The sequence below is a fragment of the Oncorhynchus mykiss genome, chromosome 19 (genome assembly GCF_013265735.2).
Source record: "Oncorhynchus mykiss isolate Arlee chromosome 19, USDA_OmykA_1.1, whole genome shotgun sequence".
Lineage (NCBI taxonomy): Eukaryota > Metazoa > Chordata > Actinopteri > Salmoniformes > Salmonidae > Oncorhynchus > Oncorhynchus mykiss.
Genome location: NC_048583.1, coordinates 16,407,326 through 16,420,061, shown reverse-complemented (window position 1 = coordinate 16,420,061; position 12,736 = coordinate 16,407,326). Strand labels below are relative to the sequence as shown.

The 12,736-nt window shown below is 45.2% G+C and overlaps 1 protein-coding gene across 2 annotated transcripts in view; it reads left to right on the top strand.

Moving 5' to 3' along the window:
• LOC110498461 (zinc finger and SCAN domain-containing protein 2) overlaps window positions 1-12,736 on the top strand; it is a 771,911-nt gene that overhangs the window by 21,006 nt on the left and 738,169 nt on the right. The gene's annotated exons all lie outside the window — the stretch shown is intronic.

The following is a 12,736-nucleotide window of genomic DNA, read 5'->3' as shown; positions in this document are numbered from 1 at the left end:
TAACAAATTCATGTTAGGATATGTCAGTTATCCCGTGAGAGCTTATGTGCCTAACCCACTAAGGTGTTTCAGATGCCAAGCTTATGGTCATGTTGCAGCAGCAGTGTGTAGGAGGTAGAATTCAAGATGTGAGAAGTGTGTAGGAGGGCATAGGCCGAAGGAATGTTAGTGTCAACTGTGGGGGTGCCCATGTTGCTGGGGATCAGAAGTGCCCAGTGCGAGAGAGGCTGTCAGAGTAGAACAGAAGGTGTCGTACACTGAGGCAGTGAAGAGAGTACAGGATGATGGGTCAAGTGTGAGTAGTAGGCCTAGGCCAATACATAGTGATACAAATTTGTGTTTCAGTATGGTTATCATCTGTGCCTCAGAAATGGAACCTAAATCACAGATAATATATGTTGTGGTGGCAGCTGCAAAGAAGTACTTGGGTGTACAAGGTTTTACTGCAGGCGAGTTACAAGTTATGTTGAACGAAAGAGTCTGCCTGGTGTAGGATCAGTTAGGGTCAATGTAGTGGACTAGGGTGGTGTCTTTTTTTAATGAAATAGTGGTATATACAGTACCAGTCAAAGGTTTGGACACCCCTACTCATTCCAGGGTTTTTCTTATTTTTTTTAACCATTTCCTACATTGTAGAATAATAGTGAAGACATCAAAACTATGAAATAACAATTGGAATCATGTTGTTACCAAAAAAGTGTTAATCAAATCAAAATACATTTTAGATTATTCAAAGTAGCCACCTTTTGCCTTGATGACAGCTTTGCACACTCTTGGCATTCTCTCAACCAGCTTCATGATGTAGTCACCTGGAATGCATTTCAATTAACAGCTGTGGCCTTGTTAAAAATGAATTTGTGGAATTTCTTTCCTTCATAATGCCTTTGAGCCAATCAGTTGTGTTGTGACAAGGTAGGGGTGGTATACAGGAGATAGCCCTATTTGGTAAAATACCAAGTCCATATTATGGCAAGAACAGCTCAAATAAGCAAAGAGAAACGACAGTCCATCATTGCTTTAAGACATGAAGGTCAGTCAATTGGGAACATTTCAAGAACTTTGAAAGCTTAAGGAGACGGAACTTGGTTGATTCTCGGTAAAGCTAGCTAGCTGCTAACCTAACGATGGCAAACTATATGGTTTTTCAAAACTCAAATAGCCTCCATCGTGGAGGTGTTAGCGAATGCAGCCGTGGCAGATATATGTAAGCTCGTAGACGACTATGCAGTGTTAAGTTTGAAAATAACTCAAACTCATATGATGCTAATATTTGTGTATTCTCTTCAGAATTGTAATCGGTGGGTGTCACCCCATTTCATGGACCCAAGATTCATAGGTAAGGCTGTACATTGCATATACGAATGCCCCCAATGCAATTATGAAGTCCAATAAAGTGCGATTTAAAACATTTGTCAAATTTATTGTCTTTTGTTTATTTTTATATAACATTCCGACCTTGTTAAGCAATAGCTAGGACAAATATGGCATGCTTCTTCTATATGTATCAGTTACACTTGTATCATCACTTCCAATGGGGGACTTTTATTTTGAAGGGAAACCGCAAATTCCACGATCGTGGCTAATTTATATTGTGGCTAGCTTCACATAGGTGCAATAATTCCCGTTATAACTTTGCTACATATATACATTTAAAAAACAATTTTACCAGGCAGGTCAATTAAGAACAAATTCCTCTTGCAAAAAGCCACAGGCATATCAGGATACGCATTTTAGGTATGTGAAAAGAGAACATTTTATAGTTTGATTTCAATTTAAACTGACCATTTTGCAGATGCTCTTATCCAGAGCAACTTACAGTAGTGAGTGCATGCGTTTTCATACTTTCTTTTGTGCTGGATCCCCTTGGGAATCGCACCCACAACCCTGGCATTGCAAGTGCCATGCTCTACAAACTGAGCAACACTGGACAGCAAAAGCCAGGATGTTATACTCATGTTGAATTTTCATCTAGTAGAAATCACTGCAGATTTTTGAGGAAGAGTCCCATGTGTTTAACATAAGCTGATCATTTAAAGGTGCAATATGCAGAAATCGCTCCGCTATTTCCTGGTTGCTAAAATTCGAATAGTTTTTCAGTTTGGGACAAAACAAGCAGTCATTGTGTACAGAATCATTGTACCATCTAAACTGATGTTAAATATATTTTCCATAACCAAAAATATTGTATTTTCAGCTATTTGAAGCTGAAAGAAAAATATAAAACTGAACTTAAGAACGGGAAGCATGTACAGTTGAAGTCAAAAGTTTACATACACTTAGGTTGGCGTCATTAAAACTCTTTTTTCAACCACTCCACAAATTTCTTGTTAACAAACTATAGTTTTGGCAAGTCGGTTAGGACATCTACTTTGTGCATGACGAGCCTCTTTGCTTGAAATCATGGGAAAATCAAAAGAAATCAGCCAAGACCTCAGAAAAAATTGTAGACCTTCGCAAGCCTGGTTAATCCTTGGGACCAATTTCCAAATGCCTGAAGGTACCACGTTAATCTCTACACACAATAGCACGCAAGTATAAACACCATGGGACTTCATACTGCTCAGGAAGGAGACACGTTCTGTTTCCTAGAGATGAATGCACTTTGGTGCGGAAAGAGCAAATCAATCCCAGAACAACAGCAAAGGACCTTGTGAAGATGCTGGAGGAAACAGGTACAAAAGTATCTATATCCACAGTAAAACGAGTCCTATATCGACATGACCTGAAAGGCCGCTCAGCAAGGAACAAGCCACTGCTCCAAAACCACCATAAAAAAGACAGACTACAGTTTACAACTGCACATGGGGACAAAGAGGAGGGACTGGTGCACTTCACAAAATAGATGGCATCATGAGGTAGGAAAATTATGTGGATATATTGAAACAACATCTCAAGACATCAGTCAGCAAGTTAAAGCTTGGTCACAAATGGATGGGTCTTCCAAATGGACAATGACCCCAAGCATACTTCCAAAGTTGTGGCAAAATGGCTTAAGGACAACAATGTCAAGGTATTGGAGTGGCCATCACAAAGCCCTGACCTCAATCCTATAGAAAATGTGTGGGTAGAACTGAAAAAGCGTGTGCGAGCAAGGAAGCCTACAAACCTGACTCAGTTACACCAGCTCTGTCAGGAGGAATAGGCCAAAATTCACCCAACTTATTGTGGGAAGCTTGTGGAAGGCTACCAGAAACATTTGACCCAAGTTAAACAATTTAAAGGCAATGCTACCAAATACTAATTGAGTGTACGTGAACTTCTGACCCACTGAGAATGTGATGAGCGGTATAACGGCTACGTGGTCCCATGGTGTTTATACTTGCGTACTATTGTTTGTACAGATGAACGTGGTACCTTCAGACGTTTGGAAATTGCTTGTGGAGGTCTACAATTATTTTTCTGAGGTCTTGGCTGATTTCTTTTGGTTTTCCAATGATGTCAAGCAAAGAGGCACTGAGTTTGAAGGTAGGCCTTGAAATACATCCACAGGTAAACCTCCAATTGACTTAAATTATGTAAATTAGCCTATCAGAAGCTTCTAAAGCCATTACATAATTTTCTGGAATTTTCCAAGCTGTGTAAAGGCACAGTCAACTTAGTGTATGTAAACTTTTGACCCCCTGGAATTGTGATACAGTGAAATAATCTGTCTGTAAACAATTGTTGAAAAAATTACTTGTGTCATGCTAACCAACTTGCCCAAACTATAGTTTGTTAACAAGAAATTTGTGGAGTGGTTGAAAAATTAGTTTTAATGACTCCAACCTAAGTGTATGTATACTTCCGACTTCAAATGTATATAGGGCAGCAGCCTCTAAGGTGCAGGGTTGCATAACCTGGTGGAGCTGGCTATTTAACAGTCTGATGGTCTTAAGATGGAAGCTGTTTTTCAGTCTCTTGGTCCCAGCTTTGATGCACCTGTACTGACCTCGCCTTCTGGATGATAACGGGGTGAACAGGCAATGGCTCGGGAGGTTGATGTCCTTGATGACCTTTTTGGTCTTCCTGTTACATCCGGAGCTGTAGGTGTCCTGGAGGGCAGGTAGTTTGCCCCCGGTGATGCGTTGTGCTGACCGCACCACCCTCTGGAGAGCCTTGCGGTTGAGGGCGGTGCAGATGCTGTTCCAGGTGGTGATACAGCCCGACAGGATGCTCTCAATTGTGCATCTGTAAAAGTTTGAGGGTTCTAGGGGCCAAGCCACATTTCTTCAGCCTCCTGAGGCTGTGGCGCTGTTGCGCCTTCTTCACCACACTGTCTGTGTGGGTGGACCATTTCAGTTTGTCAGTGATGTGTATGCCGAGAAGCTTTCCACCTTTTCTACTGCGGTCCTGTCGATGTGGGGTGCTCCCTCTGCTGTTTCCTGAAGTCCTTGATCAGCTCCTTGGCTTTGTTGCCATTGAGTGAGAGGTTATTGTCCTGGCACCACTCCCAGGGCCCTCACCTACCTGTTGACTGTCTCGTCATTGTTGGTAATCAGGCCTACTACTGTTGTGTCGTCTGCAAACTTGATGATTGAGTTGGAGGCGCGCGTGGCCACACAGTCATGGGTGAACAGGGAGTACAGGAAGGGGCTGAGCATGCACCCTTGTGGGGCCACTGTGTTGAGGATCAGCAAAGTGGAGGTGTTGTTTCCTACCTTCACCACCTGGGGGTGGCCCGCCAGGAAGTCCAGGACCCAGGTGCACAAGGCAGGCTTCAGACTCAGGGCCCGAGCTTAATGATGAGCTTGGAGGATACTATGGTGTTGAATGCTGAGCTAGAGTCAATGAACAGCATTCTTACATAGGTATACCACTTGTCCAGATGGGATAGGGCAGTGTGATGGTGATTGCATCGTATGTGGATCTATTGGGGCAGTAAGCAAATTGAAGTGGGTCTAGGGTCTCAGGTAAGGTAGTGGTGATATGATCCTTAACTAGCCTCTCAAAGCACTTCATGGTGCGAGAAGTGAGTGCTATTGGGCGATAGTCATGTAGTTCAGTTACCTTTGCTTTCTTGGGTACAGGAACAATGGTGTACATCTTGAAGTGGGGACAGCAGACTGGGATAAGGAGAGATTGAATATGTCCGTAAACACTCCAGCCAGCTGGTCTGCTCATTCTCAGAGGACGTGGCTAGTGATGCCGTCTGGGCCGGCAGCCTTGCAAGGGTTAACCCGCTTAAATATCTTACTCTCATCGGCCACGGAGAAGGAGAGCCCACAGTCCTTGGTAGCGGGCCACGTTGGTAGCATTGTGTTATCCTCAAAGATGGCGAAGAAAGTGTTGATTTTATCCGGAAGCAAGACATCGGTGTCCGAGACATGGCTGGTTTTCCCTTTGTAGTCCGTGATTGTCTGTAGACCCTGCCACATACGTCTCGTGTCTGAGCCGTTGAATTGCGACTCTTACTTTGTCTCGGTACTGACGTTTTGCCTGTTTGATTTACTTACGGAGGGAATAACTACACTGTTTATATTCGGCCATATTAACAGCCACCTTGCCATGGTTAAATGCGGTGGTTCGCGCTTTCACTTTTGCGCGAATGCTGCCATCTATCCACGGTTCCTGGTTTGGGTAGGTTTTAATAGTCACAGTGGGTACAACATCTCCTATACACTTCCTGATGAACTCAGTCACCGTATCCGTGTATTTGTCAATGTTATTCCTCAGAGTCTACCCAGAACATATGCCAGTCCGCGTGATCAAAACAATCTTGAAGCATGGATTCCGATTGGTCAGATCAGCATCGAATAGACCTTAGCACGGGTACTTCCTGTTTTGAGTTTCTGCCTATAGGAAGGGAGGAGCAAAATGGAGCCGTGATCAGATTTGCCGAAGGGAGGGCGGGGGAGGGCCTTGTAGGCAATTAGAAAGTTGAGTAGTAGTGGTCCAATGTTTTTCCAGAGCGAGTACTGCAGCCAATGTGTTGGTAGAACTACGGTAGTGTTTTCCTCAAATTTGCTTTGTTAAAATCCCCAGCTACCTATATGTGGTTTCCAGTTTGCATAAAGTCCAGTGTTGTTCTTTGAGGGCCGTTGTGGTATCGGCTTGAGGGGGAATATACACGTCTGTGACTATAACCGAAGAGATTTCTCTTGGGAGGTAATCCGCTCTTCATTTGATTGCGGTTTTCTAGGTATGTTATCGCAATCATGAAATATACACCCCCGCCTTTCTTCCTCTCTTGAGAGTTATTTTTTCCTGTCTGCGCGTTGTACTGAGAACCCAGCTGGCTGTACGGACCGGGGCAGTATATCCCGAGAGATCCATGTTTCCGTGAAACAGAGTATGTTACAATCCCCGATGTCTCTCAGGAAGGGGATCCTCCCCCTGAGCTTGTCTACTTTATTATCCAGAGACTGAACATTAGTGAGTAATATACTCTGAAGCGGTGGATAGTGTGCACGCCTCCTGAATCGGACTAGGATACTTCTTCTCTGTATTTTGAAGCAGCCTCTGGAATAAGTTAAATTACCCTGGGGGGTACAAACAAAGGATCCAATTCAGGAAAGTCGTATTCCTGGTCGTAATGCTGGTGAGTTACTGCCACTCTGTATGTAATAACACACAAAAAAACAAAATGTTGTTGCTTAGAAGCTAGAAGCAGAGCTACCATATCTGTCGGCGCCATCTGTATATGATGAAGTACAACATTAACCAAAACATAAGAAAAGTAGAGTTGTGAACTTTCTGTCGATAGCTAGACTGCCATATACTTTATCAAACTGTCGTGTTTGCCACTGAATTAAATGTATGGTATTGTCATCAGACCCAGCAACAGTTTGAAAACAAGTAGATAGCTAGCAACTAGGCTTGTTGCTCAACAGCAAGCAGATAACCTTGTAGGTAATGTTACTGTTCTAACAGTTATAACTTCCAGTCTTATAAATTCGGTTAACTAGCTAAAGGCACGAGAAGGGAGCAACTGCGGCCTGCTATTCGGGTTGTTTCTGCATGTGGGCATTTCTACATCTGCAGGAACCCCTCGTTATACTTCTAGTGGTCCATTTCTAAGCTCCGATATACATGCGGAAGGTGGGGGTGCTCCTGTACAGTAAGTGGCGGTAATTCACCATAACGTTGGATGCCAAGCGCCGATAAACCCCACAGACGAAAAGGCAGGGGCGACAACGGTAACTAGCTAGTACACCGGTAGACAGTGTCCTTTGCTCCCGCCTGTCCAGCGTGGTTTTCTTGCAGTTCTGTTAATGATGGTGAGGGCAGGCGGGAGCGAAAGACACTGCATGCTAGCTAGCTAGCAAAGAGGACTGCAGTACAAAGAATGTGTCAGGGGCGACACTGTGTGCTAGCTAGACACAGGTGAAACTAGCAAGGAGGACTCCGGTGCACAGGTGGGGGTGACACAGGTAGCTAGCTAGGACACTGGTAGACAGTGTGAAAAAACTCAGATATACTTTTATTTCCCTTTTGACCCACATTTTAATCACAAACAATCAGGGGAAATCCAAAATATCAATGGGATGCTCGATGGGGGGCGTTCATGCAGAACCCAATGGGATGCACTAAAGGGGGGTTCCTGCAATGCCCACATGCAGGAACGCCCCGAATTGCGGGCCGCAGTCACACACTATTGAAAGGCACGGCAGATCTGTTTTCAAAGATGTAACGTTATGAGGAAACATTAGTGATAATGTCAAGGAAAACAAAAACTACTTACATTTGAACACCACCGCAGAAGCTTCGCTATTCCCCCTCTTCCAATGCGTTGTGGCTGTAAAATTCCTGAAATGTGTGCGGCGAATTCTACAAGATGAAGAGCCAAAATGAGTATTACATCCTGACATTTTAAAGCATAGTCGTTTTTTGAAAATGCACATACTATCAAACGTAACATTTTCACAACACTCAAACGGCCTACTATTTAGGACGCAAGTATGGGGTATTCGGACACGGCATCTGTCAAGAGTGTACAATATAGCGTTGAGCATTAACAGTACCTAACTTAACCACCCCTTTTCCCACCAATCACTCTCAGGTGAAGTACATCTCACTGGAGGCGACAGGAGCTTTGTGAAGCCAGCGGGAAGAAACGCGTTGAGAGATCACCAAACCACAGCTATTGAGGCGAGTGGAACTTCAACCCAGCACGTTACCATGATAGAGGTTAGTATCATAGCGTGACATAAAAAATGACAGTACATCAAATGTGGCCAGTTTATTTCAGAAAGACACCGCTCAGCTATTCATTTACTTACATGTACATCCTTATTTATCTGCTATAGGGGAGTTTGTGAGACTTCCCTATGACATTGTTATCCAGGTCAACTCATGTACTGATAATTACCACCTCTCTTCTTGTCAGGCTACAGGTCTTGGAGGATCATCTCTGATCAAGCGGTAGAGGACTGAAGGAGAGGACCCACGACACAGCAGAGACATTCAGACTGGAGCAGCAGCTGGAGTGGCGCCACCTGTAACCACGAAGGACCTTGCGACTGCTGCTATGCCCCAGCACCAGACCAAACGCAGCATCACGGAGGTCAGTGGTATGCAGAACGCCGTCCTCAAGTCAGAGACAGACATTGAGACCTTAACTGTAACACAAAGGCACTTACACACAAGATCTGACCACAGATCAGACTCAGAGAGATTGGTGCAGGGGGCACTGGACTGTCCTGCTTCCAGCTCAGAGTATTTACTTTACGGTAACCCAAGCCCGAGGACTATTCATTCCCATCTGGACTTGGGTGACGCGTCAGACTGTCAATGATCCGTCTTGTTCTTCCATACAGAGATGGACCCTGGCAACATGCGCTTGGGTTTAGAGACACAGACTGATCTGTCTAGAGGGGACTGGAACCAGTACATTAGTAGTGTATACTCTGAAGGCTGCCAAGATAAGAAATGGGAGGCTATAGTGGTAGAGGTGAAAGTGGAGGGTGACGCTCGTCCCACATGGAATTAAAATTGTCCGTCTCCTAGGTGACTCTCACAGGGCAGAGATTTCTTAGATTACAGGGGAAGCTTAGAGACAAATCTAAATGGCGCCAACCACTCCCCTTTACACGCATTCAGAGATCGCGACCCAGTGTCCACGTCGACGACACCTTCCTTTTCGATCAGAACTGAAATGACCAAAGGGCCAAGGCTCGGGGATCAACATCGGTCAATAGTAAAGAGAAACGGTTCCTCTGCATGTTCTGTAACAAAGGTTTCAGCTGTACCCAGAAGGTGGAGATTCACCAGTGTCCACACAGGGGTGGAACCCTTCAGTTGTACCCAGTGTCACATGCGCTGCGCCCAGGCTGGTGACCTGAAGAGGCACCAGAGGGTCTTCACAGGGGAGAAATCCTTCAGCTGCCCCCAGTGTGAGAAGATGTTCTCCCAGGCTGGTGACCTGAAGAGGCACCAGAAGGTTCACACAGGGGAGAAATTCTACAGTTATACCCAGTGTCACATGCGCTTCGCCCTGACTGGCAACCTGAAGATGCACCTGATGGTCCACACAGGAGAGAGGCCATTCGCCTATAGGCATTGCGGGAAGAGGTTCTCAGAGAGGAGCTACCTAGGTTTCCATCCCAATTGGTGACAGATTTTCATTGTGAATATTGTAACCGTAAAAGCCTTGGTTTCATGCATGTTAACATCAAAAGCCTCTGTCCTAAGTTTGTTTTATTCACTGCTTTAGCACACTCTGCCAACCCTGATGTCCTAGTCGTGTCTGAATCCTGGCTGAGGAAGGCCAACAAAAATTCTGAAATGTCCATCCCCAACAACAACATTTTCCGTCAAGATAGAACTGCCAAAGGGGGAAGAGTTGCAATCTACTGCAGAGATAGCCTGCAGAGTTCTGTCATACTATCCAGGTCTGTGCCCAAACAGTTCGAGCTTCTACTTTTAAAAATCCACCTTTCCAGAAATAAGTCTCTCACTGTTGCCACTTGTTATAGACCCCCCTCAGCTGTGCCCTGGACACCATATGTGAATTAATTGACCCCCATCACTCTTCAGAATTCGTACTGTTAGGTGACCTAAACTGGCATATGCTTAACTCCACGGCCGTCCCACAATCTAAGCTAGATGCCCTCAATCTCACACAAATTATCAAGGAATCTACCAGGTACAACCCTAAATCACTAAACATGGGCACCCTCATAGATATCATCCTGATCAACTTGCCCTCCAAATACACCTATGCTGTCTTCAACCAGTATCTCAGCGATCACTGCCTCATTGCCTGCGTCCGCAGTCAAACGACCACCCATCATCACTGTCAAACGCTCCCTAAAATACTTCAGAGAGCAGGCCTTTCTAATCGACCTGGCCGGGGTATCCTGGAAGGATATTAACCTCATCCCGTCAGTAGATGATGCATGGGTGTTCTTTAAAAGTAACTTCCTCACCATCTTATATAAGCATGCCCCATTCAAAAATGTAGAACTAAGAACAGATATAGCCCCTGGTTCACTCCTGACTTAACTGCCCTTGACCAGCACAAAAACATCCTGTGGCGTACCGCATTAGCATCGAATAGCCCCTGCGATATACAGCTTTTCATTGAAGTCAGGAACCAATATACACAGCCAGTCAGGAAAACAAAGGCTAGCTTTTTCAAACAGAAATTTGCATCATGTAGCACTAATTTCAAAAAGTTCTGGGACACGATAAAGTCCATGGAGAATAAGAGCACCTCTTCCCAGCTGCCCACTGCACTGAGGCTAGGAAACACTGTCACCACCGATAAATCTACGATAATCAAGAATTTCAATTAGCATTTTTCCACGGCTGGCCATGCTTTCCACCTGGCTACCAACAGCTATGCTCCCCTCGCAGCAACTTGCCCCCCCCAAGTACTTGCACTGACTAAGTACTGACTTGTACTGACTTGTACTCCCCGTATATATACATGTTATTTTTACTCTGTATTGTTATTCACTGTGTATTTATTCCTTGTGTCACTTTCAATTTAAATAAAAAATCTTAACTCTGCATTGTTGGAAAAGAAACAGTAAGTAAGCATTTCACTGTTAGTCTACACCTGTTCTTTACAAAGCATGTGACAAAATTTGATTCCATTTTTTTTTCTCCTCTGTATATGGAAGAGATGCCTCCCCTTAGTGTCTCTATTCCACGGCTCCCGCCATCTCTGCACAAACACCGTCCATATCAGGCCTTTTGCCTCTGCCTTGCTCATTGGAACTGTAACGTCCACATCCCCACTCCTAAAACGCCTGTTTAGCCAGAACATCAGCTGCCTCGTTCCCCTCCACCCCCACATGGGCTGGGACCCAAGTAAATCTTGTCTGTATACCCATCTGTTTCACTCGGCCATGGGTTTGTAGTACCTCATACAGCGGATCTTGTCTGGTGCTGCGTGAGCTAAAGGACTGCAGACTTATCAATACTGATGACATGCGACAGAGCAAACTACTACTCTGTCCGGATTCATATTCTGAGTCCTTGTGCCTGTATGCTATCTAAACTTTCCAGTGATATCCTGGCTGCCGAACCATACGCTATACTGCCAAGGTCTATCGCAGATTGAATCAGTGGTACATACATTGTCCTCAGTGAGGAACGCCCAGCCCCCCACTCCAACCCTGTCAGACAGTGCATCACATTCAGAACCTTCAGAATTTTCCCACCACTCTCTCAATGTGTTCTGCCCAGGTCAGCCTAGTGTCAAAGTACACCCCTAGGAACCTGAAGGCTCCCAGCCTCTCCAAGTTTCTCCCATACAACCTCAGGCATACCTCATCTCCAACCTTCCTCATGGTAAAGAACACCGTCTGACTTCTCTACAGATAATCTGAATCCCTACTTTAATGACCACCTCTCCACCTCATCTATATCTTAACTGTGTATGATACATTTCTTCCACTAAGCCCCATCTGCAAATAAAGACCTTCCAATAATCTGGCCTACCTGAGAGTAAATATCATTGATATTGATTTGAGAACAAAAGAGGACTAAATCACGCTCCCCTGCGGTGTACCGTTATCCACCAAGTAGCTGCCTGATAGAGATTTCCCCACCCTCACCTGGAGAGACCTTCCAAACAGTTGACCGTTCTACACCCATAAGGTCAAGCTTGATTAGCAACCCCTCCTTCAACATCATATCATACGCCTTCCACATCAAAAAAACACCGCCACAACCACCTCTTGTTGACCTGGGCCTTCCTGACCTCTGCTTCTAAGCAGAGCACTGGGTCCATAGTTCCCCTTCCTGAACCCACTCTGATGTGGCGATATTAACTCCCTGTTCTCCAGGAAGTAAGTTAGTCTCTCCGTAATCATACGTTCCATAATCTTACATACATGAGATGTTAGGGCTATTGGCCGATAGCTTGTTGGGTTTCTGGATTGCTACCACTACTGCCTCCTTCCAGCTGGCCGGTAATTTCCCTTCCTCCCATACTCAGCTGGCCGGTAGTTTCCCTTCCTCCCACACTCAGCTAGCCAGTAGTTTCCCTTCCTCCCACACTCAGCTGGCCAGTAGTTTCCCTTCCTCCCACACTCAGCTGGCTGGTAGTTTCCCTTCCTCCCACACTCAGCTAGCCAGTAGTTTCCCTTCCTCCCACACTCAGCTGGCCAGTAGTTTCCCTTTCTCCCACACTCAGCTGGCCGGTAGTTTCCCTTCCTCCCACACTCTGTTGTACAGGCCCAATACATTATCCAGCGCCTCATCGCTGAGATGGGCCAATATGACATAGCAAACCTCATCTTTCCCAGGTGAAGTTAACCCAGCCTTGCCTATTGCTGTCTTCATATCTGCCATGGTAAATGGTGCA